The 13396-nt window shown below is 38.4% G+C and overlaps 1 pseudogene; it reads right to left on the bottom strand.

Annotated features, from left to right (window-relative positions):
• Positions 1-1764: 1764 nt before the first annotated feature.
• LOC129524665 (phosphatidylinositol 3,4,5-trisphosphate 3-phosphatase TPTE2-like) overlaps positions 1765-13396 on the bottom strand; it is a 41111-nt pseudogene continuing 29479 nt past the window's right edge.

The following is a 13396-nucleotide window of genomic DNA, read 5'->3' as shown; positions in this document are numbered from 1 at the left end:
TCAAGTTAATCTATAAATTCAATGTAGTTCCAATAAAAATCCTAAAAATGTTTTATTATGGCGCTTCACAAAATGATTTTAAAATTGAATGTAACAATAAAGTTCCAAGAAGAGCAAGACAATTATGCCTTTATCAAACCACATTATAAAGCTACAATAATTACAAAAGTGTGGTAGAGAGAACTTAGGAGCAGTTTTGAATATTTATAGAAACTTGGTATATTACTGAGAGGGATTACAAATTAATGGAGAACAAAACAGCACGCAATTGATGGTGTTAGGACAATTGGCTATCTATATGAAAAAAACACTTCCCCCAACTTCCAATTAGATTAAAGACCCAAATATTGAAAATGGAACTTGAATATTTTTGAAGAAATGTGGAATATCTTTACTACATCAGTATAGGGGGGTGAATTTCATAAACATGACAGAAAAGCGTGAAATATATACACACACATAGAAAAACAAATTTTACTATATTCAAAATTACAAACTTCTCTCCAGGCATGATGGCTCATGCCTGTAATCCCGGCACTTTGGGAAGCTGAGGTGGGTGGATCACTTGAGTCTAGGAGTTCGAGACCAGTTTGGACAACACAGTGAGACCCTGTCTCTATAAAAAAATACAAAAATTAGCCAGGCATGGTGACGCTCACCTGTAGTCCCACTTACTCAGAGCGGCTGAGATGGGAGGATCGCTTGAACCCCGGGAGGTTCAGGCTGCAATGAGCCGAGATCGTGCCACTGCACTCCAGCCTGAGTGACACAGTGAGATCATGTCTCAAAACAAAACAAAAATTTACAAACTTTTGTACAACAAAATAAATCACAATCAAATTTAAAAGGCAACATGTGGGGAGAATATAATTATAATACTAAGAAAAATTGGCATTCAGATTCTTTAAAGAACTCCTATAAATCAATATAAAATATTTTTACTATCATGATACTACTGGTAACCTGCAGGCAGCAACCAACCAGAAGATAGCAAGACTAATATGAATGAACACATAAAAAAGAGGCTGCTCTCGTACATACCAGCTGAATATTAGCCCTCTAAACAACCTCTAACAAAATCAACAAAATATTATGTGAACACAGAATAATGTAAACCCCCTCTCAGCAAAAAAGAAAAAAAGTCAAATTTGAAATGATTGTTTTCCTTCAAGCAAGGAATTAGCATTAGTTAATAGAAAACTGATGCTGACTTCTTTAATAATAACATTTTAGGTTGGACAATGTGAAATGGCCATTTTTAAAGCAAAAGATGGTTAAAAACTGGCAATTTCAAATGATTCAACCTCTATATTCTTAACTATGGTACTGTAAATTGCCAGTTTATATACAATATTCCAACCTGTAGAGCTAAACCCAGAACCTGTATATTAACTAATATACAGCTAAACACAGAACCTGTATTTTAACTGATGGGCTTGAAACTAGTCAATAAGACTAAAACTTGATTTTACTGAATTATATAAGTCAGTTGATGGTGCTATGTTTTCCTGGAATTTGATATAAAAATTGATTTACAGCCCACTAAAAATGTAATTATTTATGTTTGTCAAAATTTGTGAAATATGCTTAGATGATTATTTAAAGCCTAAACCTGAATGAGAGAAAATCTAACTAAACTTAAATTGGTTGGATTTACAAATGGCTTTTTTTCCCCATTTTCACCCCACCAATGTCAACTTCTTCGTATCATTACACTATAAAAATTCCAGTATAATTTTTGATATAGCATCTCTGTTGGCTCCCTTAATCTAAAATGTTCTCACAAAGTTTAAGAACAACCTTAAATATTACTGGAACAAAAACAGACATATAGACCAATGGAACAGAATACAAAGCCGAGAAAAAATCCATGCATTTATACTCAGCTGATATTCAACAAAGGTGCCAAGAATCCAAGATGGGGAAAGGACAGTCTCTTCAATGAACAATACTGGGGAAACTGAATATCCACTTGCAGAAAAATGAAATTGCAACCTATCTCACCCAATATACAAAAATCATCTCAAAGTAAATGCTTAACTGTGAAACATGAAATTGGAAAACTACTAGAAGAAAAGATAGGTGAAAATCTTCTTGACATTGGTCTGGGCCAAGATGTTTTTGGATATGACTGAAAAGCATAGGCAACGAAAGAAAAAGTAGACAAATGATACTGTATCAAACTAAAACGCTTTTGCACAGCAAAGGAAATATTTATAGAGTAAAGAGACAACCTACAGAATGGGAGAAATATCTACAAAGCATACATTCGATAATAGGTTAACAGATTTTTTAAAAAAGGAATTCAGACAACACAATAGCAAGAGAATAAGTTACTTCTCTAGAAAATGGGCAAAGAACCTGAAAAGATATTTCTCAACAGAAGACACACAAATGGCCAAGAGGTATAATGAGAAAATGCTAAACATCATTAATCATCAGGGAAAAGCAAATTAAAACCACAAAGAGATATCCTCACACCTGTTAGGATGGTCATTAACAAAAAGACAAAAGAAGAGTTGGTGAGGATGAAGAGAAAAGGGAACCCCCTTGTACACTGTTGGTGTCAATGTAAATTAGTAGTTATTGTGGAAAACAGCACTGAGATTCCTCAAAAAACCAAAAATAGAACTACCATATGATTTGGAGATTCCACTTCTGGGTATATATCCAAAGGAAATGAAATCTGCACTCCCATGTTCACTGCAGCATTATTCATAATACCCAAGCTATGGAGTCGATCTAAATGTCATCAGTGGATAAATGGATAAATAATATATGGTACATATAATTAAAGGCACACTATTCAGCCTTAGGGGAGATCCTGTCACTCGAGATAATATGGACGAACCTGGAGAACATTATGCTAAGTGAAATAAGCCAGGCGTAGAAAGACAAATACTGCATGTCTCACTTATTTGTGGAATCTAAAAAAGTCAAATTCATAGAAGCAGAGAGTAGAATGGTGTTTACCAGGGGCTGGGGAGACAAAACTTGGGGGATTGTGAAGATGTTGGTTTTTACTTTATGATTATTGTTATTTCTTTAGATGGAGTTTTGTTCTTGTTGCTCGGGCTGGAGTGCAATGGTGCGATCTCAGCTCACTGCAACCTCTGCCTCCCAGGTTCAAGCGATTCTTCTGCCTCAGCCTCCCGAGTAGCTGGGATTACAGGTGCATGCCACCACACCTGGCTAATGTTTTGTAATTTTTAGTAGAGATGGGGCTTCACCATGTGATCCACCTGCCTCAACCTCCCAAAGTGCTGGGATTACAGGTGTGAGCCACTGTGCCCAGCCTGAGATGTTGATTAAAGGATGCAAAATTTCAGTTAGACAGGAAGAATAAGTTCAGGAAATTTATTGTACAACATAGTGACCACAGTTAATAATCATGTATACTTGAAAATTGCTGAGACAGTAGATTTTAAATGTTCTCACACAAAAATATGTGGAGTAATGCATATGTTAATTAGCTTGATTTAGCCATTTCACAATGTTTACGTATATCAAAACATCATGTTGTACACCATAAATATATTGGTTCTTTATTTGTTAATTTAAAAATAAAAAAGATCAGCCTTAAATAAAAGTACTCTGATATTCTAAAATTAAAGACTGTTTGTATTTTGAGAGATATAAACTGGCAAACCAAAAATAAAGAAATCCAAATACTAGTAAAACAAGGGAAAATATGCTCAACCTTCCTTAGTTCTTTTTTCCTACTTTCTTCCCTTCCTTATCCTCTCCCTATCTCCTACCCTTCCTCCTCTCCTCTTTCCTTTCTCCTTCCCTTCTTTCAGTCTTGGAGCTAATATTTAAAAATGCTAACAATTATTAATACATATTAATAGCAATACGTATCTTGTTCTTGTACTTTATGTATATTTACATATCTTTAGAAATGGAGAAATAAAAAGGAAAATGCTATTACCTGTGCCTCCTTTACAGTGAATCGCTACGATGTTTTCAAGATCTTGAGCCATCCACTCATTTACTTCCTTGGTGAAAACCACCATCTGACTGATTTCAAGTTTAAGATTTTTAGTTAAAATATTTTCAAAAAATCAAGCCCAATATATGAGTAATGTACATACTGCATAGATTGTAGACTCGATAGTGGTTTCGGTGTTTCTTATCTAGAAACCGCACAACTTCCTAAAAAAGACAAACACATATCTTACATATTTACATGGCACCAACATAAGCTATTTCCTAGGGGGAACCTAAAATGGTTATTACATTTATTAGTTTGTCTCTCACTAGCATCTTCTAGGGGAGATTCAGGGAATAAGAGGGTATGCAAATTTCAAGTTCTAATCCACTGTGATTTTTCAAATAGTCCACAAGTATGTTTGCCTACTCAGATGAGTCTCTATTGTAAATACACACTGTTTAAAGCTATCAGATAAGTAAATTAGCTGGTTAACTAACTTTAAGTAATTTGTTCTAAATCATTAATTCACAGTTAATATGGTTCTTGTTTAAATCTAATTCATATTCGTTCTTATTTAAATTTAATTCTGAATAGATACATCTTTAGAGAGTGATCTGCATATTACAGTCTATCTAAGCACCATGTAAACAAATAAATGCAAAAAGTATATAGTATGATTGTGTGTATGTGTGATAGAAAAAGATAAACATATCAAATTTTAAATAACTGGTAACAATATGGAGACTTTTTTGGCTCATTTGTTCTCTTTATTTTTTTAAATGAAGATATATGTGTACCTATAAGTGTGTGTGTATATATATATATGTATATATGTATAACCTTTAAAATGAAAAACAAATAGTAGTTATAATTTAAAATACAATCAATACCACTATATGAATCCAACTTTCAGTAAATACATCTTTCTGAAACATACACACACATACGTATATATCTCTGTGCAACAACAAAAATGACACAAAATTTTAAAACTGATTAGTATGGTACCCTCAGAGCAATGTTTACTGGCTTAATATTGAGAAAAATAAAATGAAGGTATCAAAGTCATCCATTTATTAAACTGGCTATCTCTGTTAAAAGGAAATAATAAGTCAAAAAGATGAACACTCTGAATCTGCATAGTGGGGGAGGCAAGGATAAATAGTTTTATATACTTCAGGTGTATCCTCCCCCCAGGTGATGGCTTTGTTCTTATCAATCTCTATGTTAAGATAATCCAATGGCCTGACCTGTCTTCCACCTGAAGAGACCATGGAGATTAGGCTCAGTCTTGTGCTTGCTTCCCTTTTCCACGGTGTGGCACTGGGCACACTTCTGAACAAAAATTTTCTTGCCTTTCTCAGCATCACCCATATTTAATTCTCTCTTTCATCACTGGCACTACAAAGGTTCCCGCTCAGAAGCCAGATGTCCCGCTCTATGTACCATATTTTCTTTATCTAATCTATCATCGACTGGCATTTAGGTTGATTCCATGTCTTTGCTCTTGTGAATACTGCTGCAATGAACATATGTGTGCATGCATGTATTTTTATAAGACAATGATTTATATTCCTTTGGGTATATACCCCATAATGGGATTGCTGGGTCTGATGGTATTTCTGCCTCTAGGTCTTTGAGGAATTGCCACACTGTCTTCCACATGGCTTGAACTAATTTACACACCCACCAACAGCATTTCTTTTTCTCTGCAACCTTCCCAGCATCTGTTATTTTTTGGCTTTTTAATAGTAGCCATTCTGACTGGCATGAGATGGTATCTCATTGTGGTTTTGTTTGCATTTCTTTAATGATCAGTGATGTTGAGTTTTTTTTCATATTTTTGTTGACTGCATGCATGTCTCTTTTGGGAAGTGTCTGTTCAGATCCTCTGCCCACTTTTTAATGGGGTTGTGTTTTTCTTGTAAATTTAGGTTCCTCATAGACTCTGAAGGAGATATTACCAGTGAAGCCTGAGAAACAGCAAAGATGGCAGCCAGCTCCTTCCTTTGGAAGCTCCATCCCAGGGGGATACTGACCTGTAGCCAGCCCGCACATACCTGCAAGAGGTGGCTGGAGACCCCTGTTGGGCATTCTCACCCAGTCAGGAGGCATGGGATCAGGGACCCAGCCAAAAAAACAGTCTGGCTGCTTTGGGGTAGAGCAGGTGTGCTGCACTGTGAGGGATCCTTCCTCCTCCGGACCACCTGTATTCTCCAAAGCCAGCAGGTTGGAGTGGCTGAGTTGACCAAACTGCAGAGGTGGCAGCTGCCCCTCCCACCAGGAGCTCCATTTCAGGGAGAGATCAAAGCTCTGTCCATAGAACTGTTGCTGGAGTGGTTAAAGCCCCTACAGGGATTCCTGCCCAGTGAAGAGGAATGGATTGGGGTCCTGCTTAAAGAGGTAGTCTGGTCATGATCTGGCAAGCCAGCTGTGCTGTGTCGTGGGGAACTCTTCCTTGTCCAGACTGTCTGTATTCTCCATAGCTGGCAGGCTGGAGTGGCTGAGTCTATGAACCACAGTGATGCTGGCTGCCTCTCCCCACCTCCCCGGGAACTCAGACCCATCTGAGGTGGATTCCAACCTGCTGCTGTTGGCAGGCTAGGATTCCAAGCCAGTGGGTCTTAACTTGTAAGGTGTCAAGGAAATGGGGCCTGCAGAATGATGCTGCCTGGCTCCCTGGATTCAGCCCCCTTCCCAGAGATACGTATGGACAGATTTCCCACTGTGCTGAAGATCCCCGGGGCTAGAGTGTGTAAAACTCCTGGGTTTCTGTGTGTGCCTGAGCAGCTGATGTGCCCAGACTCCATACAGGTCTGTGTATCAGACCCACAGCCCTGGTGGCATGGGCTCACAAGGGGATCTCTTGATCCACGGCTTGCAAAGATCCATGAGAGAAACACGGTTTCCCGGGCAGGACTGCACACTCACTCACAGCTTCCCTTGGCTGGGAGTGGGGGTTCCTTTGGCTCCGTGCCGCCCCTGGCTGGGCCATCGCACTCCCTGCCTGCTTGTCTTCATTCTCCATTGGTCAACCTGTTCATCCAGTCAGTCCCAATGTGAGAACCTGGTTATCTCAGTTGAAGGTGCTGAATTCCCTCGCCCCTTTTCATTCTTCGTGAGCACTGCAGACTGCAGCTGCTTCTAATTGGCCATCTTGCATCACTCTAAACATTTCTTTTTTAGCCCTAGTTCTTAATTCCTATAGCCCTTGGTTTATCACTAGTTTCTTGATAAAACAATCCATCCACGTTCTCTAGTCATGGGATGATGACTCAGGCCAGGTATCCAGGACATTTTCTGGGAAGTAGCTAAACTTGCAGCCCTGTCCTGTTCAGAACTGAGCTAACACACTGCAGAGAGGTACTCCTTCCACCTCTCGGCAACTGATACCAGCCCTAGATAGTTATACTTTTATTGAGGTATAATAAGTATTGTAAATTACATAAAATTAAACAATGATCCTTTCAAGCTGGCATTTCACAGTAAACAGCATTATATGTTTGAAATTAATTTAGTCATCCACAGAGCCTAAAGCAATATGCCCCGACTATAATTTAGGATCTCAACCTAAGAAAACACATTTTGGGTTATGGCATCCCCATCTTTCTTCCCTATGGTAGACTATCAAAAACGGCCACAATTCTTTATAATTCCTTCCATCAAGAGTTGGAGTTTATTTTCTACTCCTTGAATCCAGACTGGTAGTGTAATTTGCATTGTCCAATAAAATGGGGTAGAATTAATATATAATTTTGAGCCTGGGCCTGAAGAGGATTTGCATTGTTTTGTTGCCGCTCCTCAGACTCTTGCCTCTGCCATCATGTGAACAGGCCTGAAGTAGCCTACTGGAGAACGAGAGACCACATGGGGCCATTCAGCCAAGTCAGGTAATATTCTTTCCTTTCATTTAAAAAATCTGTTTCCGTCATTCTTTAAAAATATTTTTAATTGACACATAATACTTGTTCATATTTATAAGGTAGAGACGGATATCTCAATACTTGTATACAATGTGTAATGATCAAATCAGGATAATCAGCATATCTATCACCTCAAATATTTATCATTCTTTGTGTTGGGAACACTTAACATCCTCTCTATTTAAAAATATACAATAAATTATAGTTAACTGTAGTCACCCTACAGCACTACAGAACACCAGAACTTATTCCTATCTGTAAGCTTAAATCTGATATTTCTTTGTTGATTTTCTGTCTAGATGATCTGTCCAGTGGTTAAGAGTGGGGTGCTAAAGGCCCCAACTGTTACTGCATTGGAGTCTATCTTTCCCTTTAGACCTAAAAATATTTGCCTTGTTTATCTGAGTGCTCTAGTGTAGGGTACATACATATTTACAATTATTCTATCTTATTGCTAAGTTGATCTCTTTATTATTATACAATGACCTTCTTTGTCTCTTCATACAGTTGGACTTAAAGTCTGTTTTTATCTGATAAGTATGGCTACCTCTGCTCACTTTTGTTTTCTGTTTGCCTGGAATATCTTCTTCTATCCCTTCACTTCCAGTCTGTATGATCCTTTACAGGTGAAGTTAGTTTCTTGTAGGCAGCATACAGTTTGGTCTTTTTTTTTTTTTTTTTTTAAATCTTGGCAGGCAACTCTGTATCTTTTAATTGGGAATTTGATCTGTTTACATTACATTCAAGGTTACTATTAATAGATTAGGTTTTATCCTGTCATTTTGTTCATTTTTTTCTGGTTGTTTTGTATATCCTTTGTTCTTTTCTTCACCTTTTTTTTTTTTAAATCTTTGTGATTTGGTCACTTTCTGTAGTGACAAAATTTGATTCTTTTCTCTTTCTCATGTGTATATCTGCACTACAGGTGAGTTTTACACGTTTGTGTGTTTTGACAATGGTAATCATCCTCTTGCTTCCAGATGTAGAACCACCTTAAGCAGTCCTTGTAAGTTCAGTCTAGTGGGAATGAATTCCTTCAGTTTTTGCTTGTATAGGAAATACTTTATTTCTCCCTCATTTCTAGGGGATAGCTCTACTAGGTATAGTATTCTTGGTTGACAGTTGTTTTTTTTTTTCCTTCAGTACTTTGGATATATCATCCCATCTTATTGTCTACTGACCTGTAAAGTTTCCACTGGGAAATCCACTGCTAATCAAATGGAGTTTCCCTTATATGTGACTTGATGCTTTTTTCTTGCTGTTTTTAACATTTCCTTTTTTTTTTTTTTTTTTTTGGATACAGTCTTGCTCTGTCACCCAGGCAGTAGTGCAGTGGTGTGATCTTGGCCCACTGCAACCTCCACCTCTTGGGTTTAAGCAATTCTCGTGATTCAGCCTCCCAAGTAACTGGAACTACAGGTTCACACCACCACACCCAGGTAATTTTTTTGTATTATTAGTAGAAATGCGGTTTCTTCATGTTGGCCATGCTCACCTTGAACTCCTGGCCTCAAGTGACCCACCAGCCTCAGCCTCCCAAAGTGCTGGGATTACAGGTGTGAGACACCTCACCTGATGAATATTCCCTCTTTTTGACTTTTGACTACTATGCACCTCAGAGAAGACCTTTTTGGGTTGAATCTATTTGAGAACCTTTGAGCTTCCTAGATTTTGGCCATATCTCTCCCACGTCTGTTTTTAAAGCTCTTTATTGTTTTTTTTTTTTTTTTTGAGACAGGGTATCACTCTGCCACCCAGGCTGGAGTGCAGTGGCACAATCTTGGCTCACTGCAACCTCCACCTCCTGGATTCAAGCAATTCTTGTGTCTCAGCCTCCCAAGTAGCTTGGATGGCAGGCATGCACCACCAAACCCAACTAATTTTTGTATTTTTTAGAGACAGGATTTCGCCATGTTAATCAGGCTTGTCTTGAACTGCTGGCCTCAAGTGATCCACTGCCTTGGCCTCCCAAAGTGCTGGGATAACAGGTGTGAACCACTTCACCTGGACTCTTGATTGTATTTTTATTTTATTCCTTAAATTCTTCAGCTCCACAATCTGTGTCTGGTTTTTAATGATATATATATCCTTGTTGAATTTCTCATAAGATCATAAATTGTTTTTCTAATTTCATTGATTTGTCTATCTGTATTCTCTGTATCTCATAGTTTCGTTAAGATCATTATTTTGAATTCCTTCTTAGCCATTTGATATACTCTTTAAATTTAGGGTCTGTTAATGGGGAATTATGGTGTTTCTTTGGAGGTGTAATGTTTCCTTGCTTTTCACGTTTCTTGTGGCCCTAAACTGATTTTTGCACATCTGGGGGAACAGTTGCCTCTTCCAATGTTAGGGAGTTTTCACAGAGAAATACTTTTTCCAATAGTTGTCTCCTATAGTGTTCATTGAGTAGGGTGCTTTGACTTTGGATCTGGGTGGGTACAGTAATATAGTCTTCAGGTGACTTTTTTGGCTGTAATCAGCATTCAGTGGTGTCTGTGAGTGCCTCAGTGGCCTGATGGTGAGTGTTTGTGGAGACAGTGGTATGGCTTTTCTTGGTGTGAGAGCCATCATTCAGATTAGTTCTCAGGCCTTAGGCATATGCATGCTAGCTGCAGTGGCTTTGCTAGTTGTGGGGTACTGCCAACAGCAGGGCAGGCACCAGGCAGGCCAGTCCTCAGTGCCTTAGAAGTGCATGCGGCAAATGGGGGCTCTGCTGGTGAAGGGGGTGGGGCTGTTGGCAGCAGTGGGTGCCAGATGGGATGGGCCTTGGGCCTTGGGGGGTGCATTTAGCATGCAGTGGCTCTGTCAGTCGAAGGCAGCCAAGTCATTTTAGACTAGCCAGTCCTCAGATGACCCAGTAGCTGCCCACAGATACATGAATGAGCTTAGTTGAGACAGGAAATCCTTTCTGCAAGCACCTAAATTGGACAGTTAAGCCCATACCAAATTCACAAACCACAGTATCATGAGCCAAATAAATAGTTGCTGTTATAAGCCAGTAAGTTTTGGGGTGGTTTGTAACCACTGGCACAATTGTAACTGGTATCAATCCATTATGATTTTTTTCCTTGAAAGAGTACATTTTTAAAAGAATACTGCCATATCTGGGTCAGTATTAAACTTATGACTACACAGTCTACATTCACCAAGAAATGAGTATTTGTCAGATAAAGACCCTTACCTCGATTGGATTTCTATAGAAAGACTGCCTTCCAGAAGATGGAAATGACATAGCAATAATACGTTCTAAAAGTCAAAATCATCACTATTACAAACATTATTATAGATTTCATATAACATACAAAAAAATTAACTTATACATGATCAGACTCCATTTTCACAGAAGAAAACCTTTTAAGATTGAGGTTGACAGAAAAGAGCTAATACTCAGGATAATCAAATAACAAATTATACAACACAATGACCATTAAACTGCCATGGAGTTCTTAAGTCTCCACTAGTTCTAACTGTATGCCATGTATTTATGATGGCCTCAGTCTGAAGTTCCCCCTGTTCTTCGAATTTATTTCTTATCTTAAATACCACAGAAAATCCAAGATTTCTGGGCACCAGTGATGGTGGGAACTCCCAAGGTGCTTTGCAGCCCTCTGACTCAGAAAACCTGAGATCTACAAAGCACTGACCTCATTCTCTGGGATTCTAGGATAAGAAGAGGTCTCTGTGGGATCCTTGGGACTCAGAAATAACTACTAGAGGTTAATAAATTGAAACCCAAATGGAGTCAGCTGAAAATCCATTCGAGTTCCTATGCTGCAACTGAGTAGTCCTGAATTGAGAAGACATGCAGATCTTCCATTGCCAGGGCTAAACCACAAATATGTCACACTATCACAGTAGCATATATCCTCATGAATAAAGAATATTTTGAATGAATGTGTCTTAGATGAGGCAAAAAAATACAATTACAAGAAAAAGTGAAGTAATACAAGTAAATCAACGGTTAAGTGTCACAAACCTGTAACGTAAGTGAGGTCTAGGTCAAATCCATCCCTTGTGTATCGCCTTTTGTTTTCTGAAACCTGACAGTTTAAAATCATCATTAGTTTGTGAAACACTCATCAACATAAAAATAAAAAACATTATATAGTATAGATATCAACCCTTGTCAATGGGTCCCAAAACACAAAATATTTTTGCGAATCATAAGCATGTTTTGCCCACTTACCCGCCTTCTTAACAGCTTTTCAAGTTGTCTTTTTTGATGAAACAGATGAAAAATTCTTAACAGAATAATAAGTCGTAGAAGTCGAAGTAAAGGTGTCCATCTAAGAATAAATTTAAAAGATCCATTTTTGCTTCAGAAACAGAATTTTATCAATATAAACTATGTCTAGAGCAGCAGTTGTTAACCAGAGGCAATTTTCCCTCCTCTCCCCAATTACCTACCTGGGGGATATTTGGCAATGTCTGGAGGCATTTAGGTTTTCACCACTGGCGTGCGTGCGTGTGTGTGTCTGTGTGTTACTTACATCTAGTGAATAGAGGCCAGGAATTTTGCTAAACACCCTACAATTAATATAACTGCTCACCACCCTCTTATGACAATGATCTGGCCCAAAATGTCAGTAATGCTGAGGCTGAGAAATTCTGGTCTAGAGAAATAGTGATACAATAGACTCTTAGCATCTGTAAATTTAATTTTGGGATTTAAGACTAGCATTTTCAATTTTTCCACATCAAAACAAATCGATTATTCTTGTTCATCTTTGTTATTCCCATGAGTAACAGATGTTCACTACAGCTGCTACTACACATCAGGGAGGCAACAGATTGAGATACTTCTGAAGTGTGCTAGCTGGAATCTCCCCTACCATCAGAACCACCAAAGCAGAGAACTGATGGTCTGGACTGGTGCTTCTCTGATTTGGGCACACATCAATAAGAGCCACCTGGAAAAGCTTGTTAAGCTGCAGATTGCTGGGTCCCAGAGATACTGATTCAGTGGGTCCAGGGTGGGGCCTAAGGTATTTTTCTTCTTATATTTCTAGCAAACTGTCAAGTGATGCTGACGTTTCTAATCAGAGGACCACATTGGCTGAGGTTATTTTCAAATAACTCCAAAAGCCTATCACTTAACATGCTTTTAGTTAGGGCCTGAGCTGTAGTCCAGGGAAGCTAGGGTACAAAAAGAAACCAGCTATTTGACCCATGAACAAGCTTAGGAAGCCACAGTCTACATCCCAGTATACATTTGCTCTTTCATTTTCCTCATTGTCACAGTAAAAAAAGAGTCACCAGGGCTTCATATACTCTTTAGTTTCCCAATCCCTAACACTTCCAACTTAGCCTAAGCTTTCTTTGTTTCTACCACAACTATACTGCAAAACTCTACTATTGTGTTGCCACGTGTCATCTCCTAGTTTCTGTTCTGTTTGCTATTTTTTAGAAACTCATGATTGAAGTCACTCTAATTTTGCGTATGCTCAAATAAATTCCCTCTTGGCTGTAGGAAAAATCCAGACAGAACATTATGTGTAAGGGATTTGTAGTTGAAGCACAGAGGGGAATTGTTTTC

Source organism: Gorilla gorilla, chromosome 13 (genome assembly GCF_029281585.2).
Source record: "Gorilla gorilla gorilla isolate KB3781 chromosome 13, NHGRI_mGorGor1-v2.1_pri, whole genome shotgun sequence".
Classification (NCBI taxonomy): Eukaryota; Metazoa; Chordata; class Mammalia; order Primates; family Hominidae; genus Gorilla; species Gorilla gorilla.
Note: the sequence above shows the minus strand (reverse complement) of the source record. Positions and strands in the feature narration are given on the sequence as shown.